Below are 14,650 nucleotides of genomic sequence, written 5' to 3'. Positions count from 1 at the left end.
ACTGAGGCAGCCACTTGTTCAAGACCACTGGATAAGCCAGTGGAGATGCCAGGACTCAAGCCTAGGAAGCCTGACTCCAGAGACAGTCTCCTGGTGAAGCAATGGAGCAATCTGGACATGGGGGCCTGCCTGGGATGACCTCCTCTGGGCCCTCCTGCAGGGCTAATGGAGTGACCTGTAGGTTTCCATTAAGATGACAGGCACAGCTACCCAGGGCTGGACTGTGCCCCTCTCCCAATCATCAATGAAGGATCCAGGCCTTAGCAGACCCCATTGTCAGTCTTTCTCTCCCCGCAAATTTATATGTGACCTAAGAATTATGCTGGAAGAGGAAAATAAGCAAGAAGAGTTTCAATCATTTGCCTTTCTCTTGTGTATATGTTACCCTCCGATTTTTTCTAGTGCTTTTTTTTTTTTCTCTCTCTCTCTTTTTGAGACAGGGTCTTGCGCTGTCACCCAGGCTAGAGTGTGGTGGCACTATGTTGGTTCACTGCAACCTCTGTCTCCTGGGTTCACACAATTCTACTACCTCAGCCTCCCCAGTAGCTGGGATTACAGGCATGCGCCACTACGCCTGGCTAATTTTTTTTTTTTTTTTTTTTCAGTAGAGATGGGATTTCACCATGTTGGCCAGGATGGTCTCAAACTCCTCAGGTGATCCACCCGCCTCGGCCTCCCAAAGTGCTGGGATTACAGGTGTGAGCCATTGTGCCCAACCAACTCCTTTTTTACTTTTCTTTTTCTTTCTTTCTTTCTTTTTTTTTTTTTTCTGAGACAGGGTCTTTTTCTGTTGCTCATGCTAGAGTGAGTGCAATGATGCCATCATGGCTCACTGCAACCTCTCCCTCCTGGGTTCAAGTGATCCTCCAATCTCAGCCTCGGTAGCTAGGATTTCAGGCACGTGTCGCCATGCCCAGCTAATTTTTTGTAGAATCAGGGTTTTGTTATGTTGCCCAGGCTGGTCTCAAACTTCTGGGCTCAAACAATCCACCCACCTTGACCTCCCAAAGTGCTGGGATTATAAGCATGAGCCACTGTGCCTAGCCTCTAGTGCTAACTCTTGAGCCCTCTTCTTCCCTCTCCTGTCAACTGCACCTGCTCCCATACCTTATCCAGTGCCACAGCAGCAGGGTGGCCTTCCAAAGCCTGGAGCAGAGGAATTCCCTAATTCCGCCCCACTCTAGACCGGGATCCAGCACATTTAATGTCATGCACCTAAGACCTGGAAAGTTCCTCCTGAGGTCTGACCCAAATCCTTCCTTCTTTTTTTTTTTAGACACAGTCTTGCTCTGTCGTCCAGGCTGGAGTGTAGTGGCATGATCTTGGCTCACTGCAACCTCTGCCTCCTGGGTTCAAGTGATTCTCCTCCCTCAGCCTCTCAAGTAGCTGGGACTACAGGCACCCGCCACCATGCTCAGCTAATTTTTTTTGTATTTTTAGTAGAGATGGGGTTTTACCACATTGGCCAGGCTGGTCTTGAACTCCTGACCTCAGGTGATCCAGCCGCCTCGGCCTCCCAAAGTGCTGAAATTACAGGCTTGAGCCACTGCACCTGGCCGCCACTGGGCTCTTCTAAGCTAGGATGAGAGGGCAAGTGTCCAGCCGGGCCTGGATTTTTCTACCTCCCAATTGCCTTCCTCATTATAAGAGCAAAAGGGGAGGCAGCAAAGGGGTGTCTAATCTGCGGGAGCCCCACTCAGGCCCTCCCCCAAAAAAGCCTCATTACCATGGCCCCAGCCACTCTGCCCTCAGCTCTGTTTACTCTGTCATAAGAACAGCACGACTCAGTGAGACTTCAAAGGGAGTGTTCCAGTGGCATGCTTGCAGGGCAGGCAGACAGAGACAAGAGGACAAGGGAGGTACGGCCGGGGCTCGAGGCCCAGGACCTTTCCCTAAGTGGAACAGGCACCCTCTGTAGGCACAGAGCACCGAGGCAGCACTGCCCCTGCATTCAGCAAGCTCCCAGCTCTGCTATGGGAGCCCCCAGTCTGATAGTGTGACCTCTTTCTTGTTCTCTTTCTGACACACACACACTAGGACACGAATGTGGAAATTGACTCTGCTGCACACCTGGGCTGTAGACATCAGGCTGGGGTCAAGGAAGGCAGCTCAGCAGTCCCCTCTTTCAGACTCTGTGATTCGAACTTGAACCCACAATAGACCCTGAAGATTAATTGTATTACTGGTCGCCTTGGCCAGCTGCAGTGGCTCACACCTGTAATCCCAGCACTTTGGGAGTCCGAGGCTGGCAGATCACTTGAAGTCAGGAGTTCAAGACCAGCCTGGGTCAACACGGTGAAATCTTTTCTCTATTAAAAATACAAAAGTTAGCTGGGTGTGGTGGCGCATGTCTGTAATCCCAGCTACTTGGGAGGCTGAGGCAGGAGAATCACTTGAACCTGGGAGGTGGAGGTTGCAGTGAGCCGAGATCACACCACTGCACTCCAGCCTGGGCAACAGAGTGAGACTGTCTCAAAAGAAACAAACAAACAAACAAACAAAACAAAAAACAAAAAGAAACATTGTATTACTGGTCACCTAGATTCCTACCCAAGTCCCTCCCCACCACAGTTATTCCCCTACCCTCATACTCCTCCATCAACTCCTGCACCCACACTGGGTGGGGGGGAGTCTTCCGTGGTGCCTGTCCTTGACGCTTCTTGTAATGCCAGCATCCTATCATGAAACCCTGCCTCTGGGCAGAGCTTCGGGGGTAGAAGGAATGGGTTGGGAGGCCTACCCCTACGCCAGCACCACAGGAATGCATGCCTCCCTCCCATGGGTCCTACCTGGGAGGATGAGATGGTGCGGGGGCAGCCACCTCCTCCTCCTTTGCCACCCCACGTCCCACCCCTGGGGGCCTCCAAGAAGCCATCACACCCCTCATACCTTCAGGGGTTTCTCTTCTCAAGTGCTTTCTCCATCCCCAGCCTCCTTAACGAAGCCAGTGAACCTCAAACAACAGGCAAGTTAAAGTCTTGAAGCCTATCACATAGGAGGCACCCAGAGGGTAAATGGAAGGCAAGGTGCTCCAGCCTCCAGACTATCCTGACTTGGGACAATTCCCAGGCCCCGTTTCCTCTTGCACTTATAAAAGGCAGAAGGTTGAAAGGAGGGGTGGGAGCAGAGCAGGCAGTCTGGGATTCTGGAGTAGTCACTCCTGGTAAAGTTGTTTTTTTTTTTTTTTTTTTTTTTTTGAGATGGAGTCTCACTCTGTCACTCAGGCTGGAATGCAGTGGCATAACCTCAGCTCCCCGCAACCTCCACCTCCCAGGTTCAAGCGATTCTTCTGCCTCAGCCTCCCAAAGCAAAATGTGGCACGCACCTTTAGCTGGGACTAAAGGTGCGTGCCACTGTGCCTGGCTTAATTTTTTGTATTTGTAGTAGAGACGGAGTTTCACCATGTTGGCCAGGCTGGTCTTGAACTCCTGACCTCAGGTGATCCGCCTGCCTCAGCCTCCCAAAGTGTTGGGATTACAGGCGTGAGCCACCTCACCCGGTCCCAGTAAAGATTTCTAATGTCCCATCTGTGTCAATGTGTCATTAGGAGCAGTGTCATTTTCAACAGAAAACATTGGGTGCAGACAGCCCTGACATCTCTCGGCAGAGGAGCTCTGGCACAGCCATGGTGACAGTGAGGCCGATGAGAACACTGCAGCTATACCCACAGGAAGAGGGGAGGGGATTCAGCAGTGGACGGTCCCATGGGTGGTATGGAAGATGATTTTAGGCTTGATAATGGTTAATAGTTCTATTTTAATGTGAGTGAGAAAATAGAACTGGTGCACCAAACCATAATTTCACAGATGTTACCGTTCAGCAGTATTTATTTACTTATTCCATTTAACAAACACAGAGCGGTTTCCATGCACCCAGCATCCTCTGGGCACGTTACAAATACTAACTATGGTAATTCTCTCAATAACCCCATGAGCTAAGTACTACTCTCATCACCATTTCACAGATGAGAAAACAGAGGCACAGAGAGCCCAAGGGACTTGCCCAAGTCACACAGCTAGTAACAGATGGAGCTAAGTTTGTTTGCTTTTTTAAGAGTTAGGGTCTTGGCCAGGCGCAGTGGTTCACACCTGTAATCTCAGCACTTTGGGAAGCCAAGGTGGACAGATCACTTGAGACTAGGAGTTTCGGACCAATCTGGGCAACACAATGAAACCTCATCTCTACTAAAAATACAAAAATTAGCCGGGCGTGGTGGTGCGTGCCTGTAATTCCTGCTGCTCGAGAGGCTGAACCATGAGAATTGCTTGAACCTGGGAGGCAGAGGTTGCAGTGAGCAGAGAACGCACCACTGTACTGCAGCCTGGGCGACAGAGCAAGACTCCATCTAAAACAAAAAAAAAAAAAATTAGGTTCTTGCTCTGTTGCCCAGGCTGGAGTACACTGGCGCCATCACAGCTCACTGCAGCCTCCAGCTCCTGGTTCAAGTGATCCTCCTGCCTCAGCCACCTGAGTAGCTGAGAGCACATAGGCATGTGCCACCACACCCAGCTGGAACTAAGTTTTAAAAGTTTTAGGCCAGGTGTGGTGGCTCATGCCTATAATCCCAGCACTTTGGGAGGCCGAGGCAGGAGGATGGCATAAGACCAGCCTGAGCAACATTTTAATTGTAAAAAAATTTTACAATTAGCTGGGTGTGGTGGCACTCATCTGTAGTCCCAGCTACTCATGAGGCTGAAGTGGGAGGATCCCTTGAGCCCAGGAGGTTGAGGCCACAGTGAACTGTGATCGTACCACTGTACTCCAGCCTGGGTGACAGAGCAAGACCCTAGCTCAAAAATATATATACAAATAAAAAAATTAAAAAATCAAAGTTTTCAAAGGCATAATCAGGTCATTAGCAGGAACCATAGAAATTGCATCCTTAGCTCTGCTTATAAAGTCAAAAAATTATTGGGTGCCTATTGTAAGTCAGGCTGTGTACTCAGTGCTGGAATAAAGGCAAAAGGGAGGAAAGAGGGGAGGGACCAGATTGCTCATCTGTGAATTCTAACTGGGAAGCATCCCGCTTTGCCTACAGCCGAGGTCCCATCTTACCTAGGAGGCCAGCGCTTTGATCTGTGGGCTCTGTCTGCCCCAGCCCACAGCTCATCCCTGGCTGTATGGGCGGGGGGGTGGGGGGGGGTGTGGAAACACACGCTCCTGAGAGCTGGGCCAGGGCAGGCCAGAGGAGCATGCAGCTCTGGGGAGAATGCCCCAGCCTCTAGGGGAGCAAGCAGGGATTAGGGACATGGTGCAGGAGCCGATGCAGCCGCTTTCATCTCTTCCACCCGGCGGGGATGCTGTCTGTCTCCCACCATCAGTCTGCCTGGCCTCTCCTGCCTGCAGGCCTGCCTTCTACCTGCCCCACCCCCACCCTGTGGATTTCAATCCTCTCCCACCTACCCACCCCCACCATTCCATTGCCTCCCTGGCACCCCACCCCTGCTCTTCATAGCCAGGCCCTCCCCTCCTCTAAGCCTACCTCCTTCTGGCCCTCTTGCTGGAAGCTGGTCCCACCTCCCCCTCACTCAGCACCGGAAGAAGAACCTCTCACCATGACAGCCATCCCCTTCATGCCTAACATGGGTCCCTCTGGCCAGAGCCTGAGCCACAGTCAGTCATCAGGAGGGCACAGGAGAAAGTACAGGCAATGCACTCTTTCAGATCACTTTTTCAGACTTTTCCATTTTCGCCTCCCCTCCCCCATCTGACTCAAAGGCACATACCTCCTGCCCACCAAGCATGTGCCAGTCATAACAAGAGATGGGCAAGGGCTTTGGGCAACTTGCAAGGCACACTGGGTCTCTGCGCCTGGCAGGCCCTAGGTCCATTTCCTTCCTGCAAGCAGCATCACCCATTCCTCAAGGAGAAGATGGTGGATGGGGATGGGAGTTAGTAAGAAAGGAAGAAGGGAGGGGTCCAGTTAGGAGCCACCAATGCTAATGCAAACATGTGGCGCTTCATTTGTGCCATGCACTGCTCTCTGTCCAAAGTGCCTTAGGCTCCTGAACTCACCTAATCCTTATAACAAGCCTATTAGGTAGACACTCTTTCCATTCCATCTTTACAGATGACACCATGAGGCACAGAGAGGTTTGGTAACTTGCCCAAGGTCACACAGCTAGGTGTTCAGGGCAAGACTTGGACCCAGACAGTTTTGCTCTCAACTATCACTGTGTAACTGTCCTGCTTGAAAGCCCCTCACTTACAAAATAAACCGAGGCTCACTCCTTTGAAGGGCATTCAAAGCCCTTCCTAAGTTCCAAGCTGTCTCTGCAACATCCCCTTTGACCGTGCCCTTCTCAGAGCCTGACAGCCTGAATCCCACCTCCTCCAGCTCCCTAGCAGTGTTACCTTGGGTACGTCACTCTAGCTTCCTGGGCCTCAGCTTCTCATCCCTAAAATGGGGGATAATGATACCTACTCTCAGGCTGATTGAGTTCACCCAGGTAAAGTGCCTACTAGGTCCCTGGCACCTCAGTACAAATCAGGAAGGAGGAAGATGGAGGGGAGCCCTGAGGTGGTGAGTTGGGGTGTCGGGGTTGTTAGGTGGGCGTGGAGGGGAGGGGTATCTTGCCAAGGACCATGGTGGGAAGGAGGCTGTCACCCAGAGAGGAGCGTGACTGGAGTAGGCTGGCCAATAACTAGCATGGGGGCCACATTGACACTGGAGTACCCAGGGTTACCAGGGGTAGATGGCACCAGATCAAAGGCTCCTATGCCCACCTCCCACCCATCCACAGAGGGGCAGCCCTGGCTAGGGCCTGACCCAGACCCTGTGCCTCCTATCAGCCCCCTGAGCCAGGGTGCAGCCCACAAGTCAGTGGTTAGGGCTACCAGGAGACAGGGCTTGCAGAACTTGCCCCGCAGGAAGCCTGAGCCCCTAGGCTGGGAAGGGGGTCTGGACGCAGCCTGAAATGGGCCCATCCATCTTTGCTGGCCCCGCCCCCCTGGCTGACCAGACACAGCCTACCCAACAGGAATCCAAAGGAAACAAATTAATTTGGGTATTTTTTTTTTTTTGACAGGGTCTCAGTGTCACCAAGGCTGGAATGCAGTGGCGCAACCACAGCTTACTGCAGCCTTGATCTCCAGGGCTCAAGTGATCCTCCCACCTCAGCCTCCTGAGTGGCTGGGACTACAAGCATGCACCCCCATGCCTAGCTAATTTTTTAACTTTTTATAGAGATGGAGGCAGCAGGTGTCTCACTATGTTGCCCAGGCTGGTCTCCAATTCCCAGACTCAAGCAATTCTCCCACCTCAGCCTCCCAAAGTCCTGGGATTATGGGTGTGAGCCACTGCCCAGCCAGGAATCAAATTAATTTGTGAATGTGAAAAATAAGAAGACAGAGAAGTATAGACAGAGCTGGGGTCCCAGAGCCTAGGCTGGGGTCCAAACCCCTGGCACCTTTTCTGAACCACAGGCACAGCTCCTCCTCAATTTCCTCATCTGCAAAACAGGGAAAATACAACCCCTCCCCTGCCTTGTCTCATGATTGCTGCCAGGGGACTCCAAATGGGAACAGGTGTGTGAAGGTGCAACTGTAAAGGACTCGAAAACTCAAGCAGCTCTTATCTGAGACGTGCCTGCCTCCATCCATTTTAAATACAGCTGTTAGAGCAATCACTATGCAAGACGGTGTGTGTCAGATGGAGCTTTCAACATGGGGCAGAGGCAGGCCCACTCGCAGCCCTCCAGAACCTTGATCTCCTACCAATAAAGGAATGGGCTGAGGTGGGGGGCGGGGGGGGTTCTGCCATCAGGATTTAATCCTAAATCCATCTATTTTGGTCATGTCTACCACTTCCTTCTTCCTTGAACCAGTCAGATGGGGGGATACATATACATATCCCCTGACCCCAAGGGCCCCTCAGCTGATGGGGGACAACCAGCCTCAGGTCTCAGGACCCTCCCCACTCAGCATCCCACCCTCCCAGTTCTGCAGACAGACCCCAGGCACAGGGAGACACAGCAGCTCTATCTTGTAGGGTGAGGGCTGATGAGAGGAGGGAGTGGGCTGGAACCTGCTCTCCACCCACCCACTCACCTCTGGGTTTCTTTGAGCCTCATTTTTGAGGCTGCCGCCCTGCAGGCTACCTGGGAATGGGTAGGTCCCTGACGCCCCTGGAGGCCCCATCCTCCTGATCTTGCCCACTACAGCCTTTTAGCCCAGCGTCTGGGGCTGAATGCAGGGATGACACAGTGGTTCTTTCCACTGTAGTCCTCCCCACCCCCACTTTGCCCTCCTCCTTGCCACTGAAGAGGCTGGGATGATGTTGGAGAGGAGACCAGTGTGGCAGGCCAGGCTGTGATTTCCAGAATTTGGCAGGGAGGAAGTGAGGCCACGGGGGACGTGATCCAGACGTTGAAGACAGTAGGGGCCCAGCTGGCCCCTCTCTCCCTGCACCTGAATGACGAGGACCCTGCTTCCTCCTCCAAGCTGAGTGATCTCTCCAAGGAGGGGCACAGAGGAGGGAAATCCCTGCACAGGCTCTCTGGGCTGCTGATGGGGGAGTCCCCCAGTAATGGGAGTGGAAGATGGAGGCAGAAAGAGACAGTGGACTAAGCAGGGAATCTCATGAGGCTTTGGTTCCAGAGTCCTGGAGAGGCCTCAAATACTGATCAAAGCTGAGCATGGTGGCTCACACCTGTAATCCCAGCACTTTGGGAGGCCGAGGTGGGTGGATCACCTGAGGTCAAGAGTTCAAGACCAGCCTGACCAACATGGTGAAACCCTGCCTCTACTAAAAATACAAAATTAGCTGGGCATGGTGACGCATGCCTGTAATCTCAGCTACTTGGGAGGCTGAGGCAGGAGAATCACTTGAACCTGGGAGGCGGAGGTTGCAGTGAGCTGAGATTGCATCATTGCACTCCAGCCTGGACAACAAAAGCAAAACTCTATCTCGAAAAAAAAAAAAATACTGATAAAAATATATGTCAGAGGCTCGAACGTCCCCAGCTTTGCGGGAAAGGCTTCATTGTCCCTGCATCCTGGAGCCCTAAGGAAGCTGCCCAGGCTCCTCACTGAGCTCAGCACCACCTGTCTCCTCCCTCCCCTCTGGCTCTGATGTCATTCTTTCCTTCCTTCTTTCCTTTCTTTTATTTCATTCATTCATTTATTCAAAGAATTAGGCCAGGCATGGTGGCTCACACCTGTAATCCTAGCACTTCGGGAGGCTGAGGCAGGAGGATCACTTCAGCCCAAGAGTTGGAGACCAGCCTGGGCAACATAGTGAAACCTCATTTCTACAAAAAAATACAAAAATTAGCTGTGCACGATGGTGTGTACCTGTAGTCCCAGCTACTTGGGAGGCTGAAGTGGGAGGATTGCTTGAACCAGGGAAGTCAAGGTTGCCGTGAGCCGAGATTGTGCCACTGCCCTCCAGCCTGGGCGATAGAGCAAGACCTTGTCTCAAACAAACCATTAACCAAAAAAGAAAAAAAGAATTGAGTGGCCACTTTCTACACGGCCCTTGGTTAAACACTCTGGGGGTTCTGTCTGGCCAAGACTTGTGTCCTTATTCCACTGTGTGTATCTGGCTCTCTGGGCATCCAGTGTGTCTTGTCTCTCTCATCAAACAGAAGGGTCCCCCAGGCCAGGGCTCTGCTTCACCCCTTGGATGGGGGCTCCCCAGAGCAAGTGTCCCCTTCGGACAGCTCCCTGCCACCTAGACAGCCACAGGAGAAGGCAGTGCTGAGTGCCCGAGCCCAGCCCTCCCTGCAGCAGGGGTGTGCTCAGACAAGTCTGTCTGGGGTGAGCAAGCCAACCTCAGCCCAAAGCCCCGATTTCTAAAGGCAAAATAAACTCCCTCACTCCTCTAGGCCTTCTCCCCAGCCAAGAACCTCAGACCGCAGGCCCCGCCAAGTTGGCAGAGCCAGGAGAAAACGGGCCAAAGTTCTTGAGGTAGGAGAGGGGGTGAGAGCCAGGGAGCCAGGTGTGAGGATCAGAAAGAGAAACCTTCGAAGGTGAGGAATGGTGGCCTAGAGAGGCAGAGGCTTGCTAGGCCACAGGGCAGGGAAGGCAGGAGCTGGCACCCAGGGCACTGCCTGGAGCTGCCTCCCTCAGCAAAACAGTCCCACACTCAGGTCTCAGATCCTGACACTTAACTACCACTCTCTCTCATGCACATTTTCACCTGGGATGGTGCGGGGAGAGGAGCAGGGAGGAGGCCACTTTGCCCTACTCCTCCTCTGTACCCAGCTCCCAGAGATAGGGGCCATCGTGCCCTGGAGCCTTCAATCTCTGCAAGCCCCAGGACCCTCCTTCCTGAACCAACCATCCACCCCAGGCTCTGGGGACCCCCTTCTTGCCAGCAAAGGGAGAAAAGAACGTCCCCATTGTGCTTCCTGGAACTCGGTCTTCACAGGGTGGCCGAGCAGGAAAGGGAGAGGCAAGGATAAAGGGAAAGAGTAAGCGAGGCTGGGACGGAGGAAGAAGGTGGCCAATGCTATGAGCCCTAAAGATGGGAGGGAAAGCCCAGGTGCGCACACATGCTCATGCATCAGCACACACGCACACTCGTGTGCACACACTCTCATGCCTGCTCACTCCCACCCATTCTCTCTCACCTTTACATGGATCCTCTTGCCAGCAGACCCCAGCCCATTCATATGCACACTCAGGGTGCAGCCACTGACACGGTCGTTCTCCCTCATTCCCATTCACTCACATAATCACACCTTCACACACGTGTATCTACATAGTCAAACCCTCGCTCACATACACACATATGCACACACACAGCACACCTGCTGTCACTTGTGCTGGTGTATACATGTTCACATCTGTACACACAATCCCACGCCACCTCACAATCGTGTACACACATGTTCACACACACCCTTGGGCGGCTAGCAGATCCCTCTGCCCCAGGTCTGGCCAGCTCAGAGGGCTCCTCCCCAGCCTGTCCAGTCCTGATCCCCTGGGCAGCCCCCAGACATGGCCTCTCCTGGGGCCTATCCAGAAATGCTCAGTAAATATTGGGTTTCCTGCTGCAGCCCCTCCACTCCTCAGCTCCCACCTACCTGGTGAGCACCCATTTTTGCCACCTAGAACTGGCCAAACTACCCAGGCCTGAAGGGCAGTGAAGTTCTGGCCAGGGGCCTGTGTCCTGCCTTCCACCCACTGTCTGGGGTCTGGACTCCCATGGGGCCCTGAGCCTGTGGCCCAGCCTGCTTGCCCTCCCCCTCCAGGAGGGACCTTAGAGAAGAGCACCTGGGGAACCCCTGATGCCTCAGTGTCCTCATCTGTACAAAGGAGGTAGACTTCCTGCTTGTGTTGGGTATCAGGAGGCTCCTGACCAGGAAAGGGCTGTGAACTGGATAGCAGCACGTGCAGGTGAGGGCTGTGTCACGCCTTTCTTACCATCACAGGGCCCTTGGGAGACTGCAGCCCAGGGATGCCAAAGGCCCAGTCCGGGGCTGCAGTGCCAGTGGGGGCTCCCACCCACCCGGCTCTCAGCCCTGGGAGTCTGTGCGCAGCCCAGGCTCTCACCACCCTCCAAGGCCCTTGCCCCTTAAAACCAGTCTCTCCAAGAGGCCTGGATCTGCAGCACCAGAAGTCCTGGGCCCGGGGCTGGGGGGCACGGTAAGCCTCTCCTCAGTGGGCATGGAACCCCTGCTTCTGACTGACAGATACTGCCAGGGGTGCCTGGGCCCTGGCAGGAGCTCAAGGTCCAGCCCAAGCTCCAGTGCTCTGTGCAGGGAGGTTTGTGGGGTTCTTGGCTCCCCCATTTCCATCAGGCCATGAAAAGGCTCCTAGGCAAGACCCCTCTTCTCCTGGGAAAGAGAATAGCCGTGGTACTGCCTCCCACAGGGCCATGAAGGGGGCACTCTGGGTGGGAGGCCAGGTGGGTCAGAAAATCCAGACCTGCAAAGGGCCTGAAAGAGGCCAAAGGAGGGGTGAAAGGGCCCTGGGGCTGCCTCCTTCTCCAGGCCCAGAAGCCCAGGGGGCCCTAACCAGAAAGGAGGCAGAGGGGCCCTGTGCTGCCTTACTTCCTGCCTGCACCAGGACCCAGCTCAATCAGGGAGCAGAGGAGGGGCCCAAGGCCCAGGTTCTGGGAGGGAAAAGGCACAGAAGAGGGCAACTGCCCATGTGTTGGGGGGTGAAGATCTCCTGAAAAGGAAGAGAGAAGAAAAATAAAAGGAAAGACAGAGATGGATAGAGAAGAAGAGAAGACACAGAAAAGATGACAGAGTGAGAAAATACACAGAGGTAGATAGAGAAATGGGGAAGAAGGGGGGGGAGAGAGAGAGAGAGAGAGAGAGAGAGAGAGAGAGACCATCCTTGGGAAACTGCAGCCTGGGAGAGAGGTTCCTGATCTAGACAGAGGATCAGAGACAGAGAACCAAGAACAGAGGGAAGAGATGGAGAAAAAGAGAAAGGGGTGAGAAAATGAAGAGAGAATGGAGGGCCAGCTCCAAGAAAGTTGGGAGAGCTTCCCTGGAGAGCTGGGAAGAGAGTGAGGGCAAGAGGCAGGGAGCGAGGCTCTAATTATCGCGGGCAGGCAGGGCAGGCGGCGGGCAGAGCAGAGGGTAGCCTGTTTGAAGTCTGTGGTGAGAGGAGCATCAAAGGGCCAGGAGGCGAGGACAGAGGGAGAGGGGAGACACAGGAGGGGCCACCCTCTGCTCAGGCCACCTGGACCACACAGTCTCGGCCCTCCAGCTCCTCCACCCCTGCCCACAGCTGGCCAGAGGTCAGAGCCACCTGCTCACAGGAAGCATCCCCAGGAGAAGGGCAGGTTGCTGGCCTTGGGGACCTCTGAGCGAGGCAAGCATCTCTCATGGTTCCTGCAGCCACCACCTCTCTGTCTCCCAGAAAAAAGCATCCTGGCCTCTCTCTGCCCCAGGTTCAGTGTTCTGAGGTGGGCTCCAAACTGCTCCAGCTTCAGGACAAGTCTCCATGATTTGCCTTCCTTGGGTTGGGAAAACTCCAGCTCTTGAGGTTCAGAACCTCCAGCCAGGCAGGGATGCCAGCCTCTTGGCTGAAAGGGCACGTCCTGAAATGACCTCTAGCCACCTCCTGCTCTGACCAGCAAGTCAGCCTCACGGCAGCTCTCAGCAGATGCTTTCTCCAAAAGATATATCTCTATGCCTTCCCTCTTCTGCCCATTCCAGAGTCCTATACTCCTCTAGGCCAGAAAGTCGGTGGTCTCACCCAAATCCTTCATGCTGCCTCTTATTTCAGACAGAGGCTGACTGGCCCCCGCACCAGCCCTAGCAGCCTTGAGGTTACCCACGCAGGCCCATCTCTGGTCCTCTAGCCTTTGCATCCTCTGCAGACCTCTCCTTCACCTCTCTGACATGTCCCTCTAGCTGATGCTCCTTGGACCCATTATCTGCAGTTGGGCCTGGGACTGCAGGGAGGGGGAGGTATCCAGAAATTAGGGGAGGCATGAGGCAGAGAAGTCAGGCCAACTTGAATAGGAATCCTGATTTTCCAACATCCTCAGTAGGTAATACTGAGCACATCCTTTCACCTTTCTGAGCCTCAATTTCCTCATTTGTAAAATGGGAGAAGTACTCCCTACCTTGAAGGGATGTTTTGTGAGAATTGAATGTGACAATGTGTATAAGGCACCTGGCATCCGGCATGTTCTCAATGAATGAGGGCTCCTATAATCATGGGAAACCAGGCCATAGAGTCACATGAGAGAAGATTTTTCCCAAGAGAAGGGCAGAAGAGACCAAGAAATAGGCCAACACTTTCTAGATTTTTCCATAACATGGTTTCTATCAGTCTAGATGATTGAGAGCTGATCAAAACCAAGGGAGATGTGAAAAACTCGTTCACTATGTATAGCCTGTCTTTTAAAGCCTCCTTCAGGCTCCCAAATCTCTGCCACAAATCTACTCTCACACCTATCCACCCACTCTCCCATTCACCTACACATCCTTCCATCACCTATTTATCCTTCCTTCCTTCCATCCATATATCCATTCAACCATCCAGCCATCCAGCTGGATCCATCCATGCACCCACCTAATAATCTGTCCATTCAAACATTCACCCTTATATCCATTTACCTAAACACCCACCAATCCATCCAAACATCAGCCACTCCTCCATCCACACACCCCACCTGCCCACTCATCCATCCATCCACTTACCCACCAACTCACACATGCATCCTCCATTCACTCACCTGGACATCACCCACTTCTATATATTTATCCACCCACTCACCACTGTGTGTTCCTCTACATTTATACGTCATCTCTTATTTCAAGACACTGAGCCAGCTCCCTAACCTTCATGGCTTCCCCCAGTCATTGGGAAATCCCAGTGTCCTTCTTGGAAGCACACTCCCGTAGAAGGGATGGGGCCAGTGCCTCCCCACCTCCACTGAAGACCAAACCAAAGGAGACAGTCCTTTTCTGCAGCAGAAGGGGCCTCAACTGTATAACAACTTTTGGATAAAAAAGAATATGGAGGGCTCCCTAAGAACAAAGTAGACCCCAACCCACGTAGCAGAAAGAGGAGGATTTCCATAACTACTCCCAAAAGCATGAGATGGACCATAAGAACTGTCCGTGGAATTGCGACCTGATTGCTCAAGGATTGGGTGTGACTCAGGGAGGAGCCAGGTCATCTCATTCAGCTCCCACTGACCCGGCTCCATTCTGGAGTTTCTCAAGACAGCAGA

This window comes from Rhinopithecus roxellana, chromosome 19, assembly GCF_007565055.1.
Source record: "Rhinopithecus roxellana isolate Shanxi Qingling chromosome 19, ASM756505v1, whole genome shotgun sequence".
Taxonomy (NCBI): Eukaryota; Metazoa; Chordata; class Mammalia; order Primates; family Cercopithecidae; genus Rhinopithecus; species Rhinopithecus roxellana.
Note: the sequence above shows the minus strand (reverse complement) of the source record.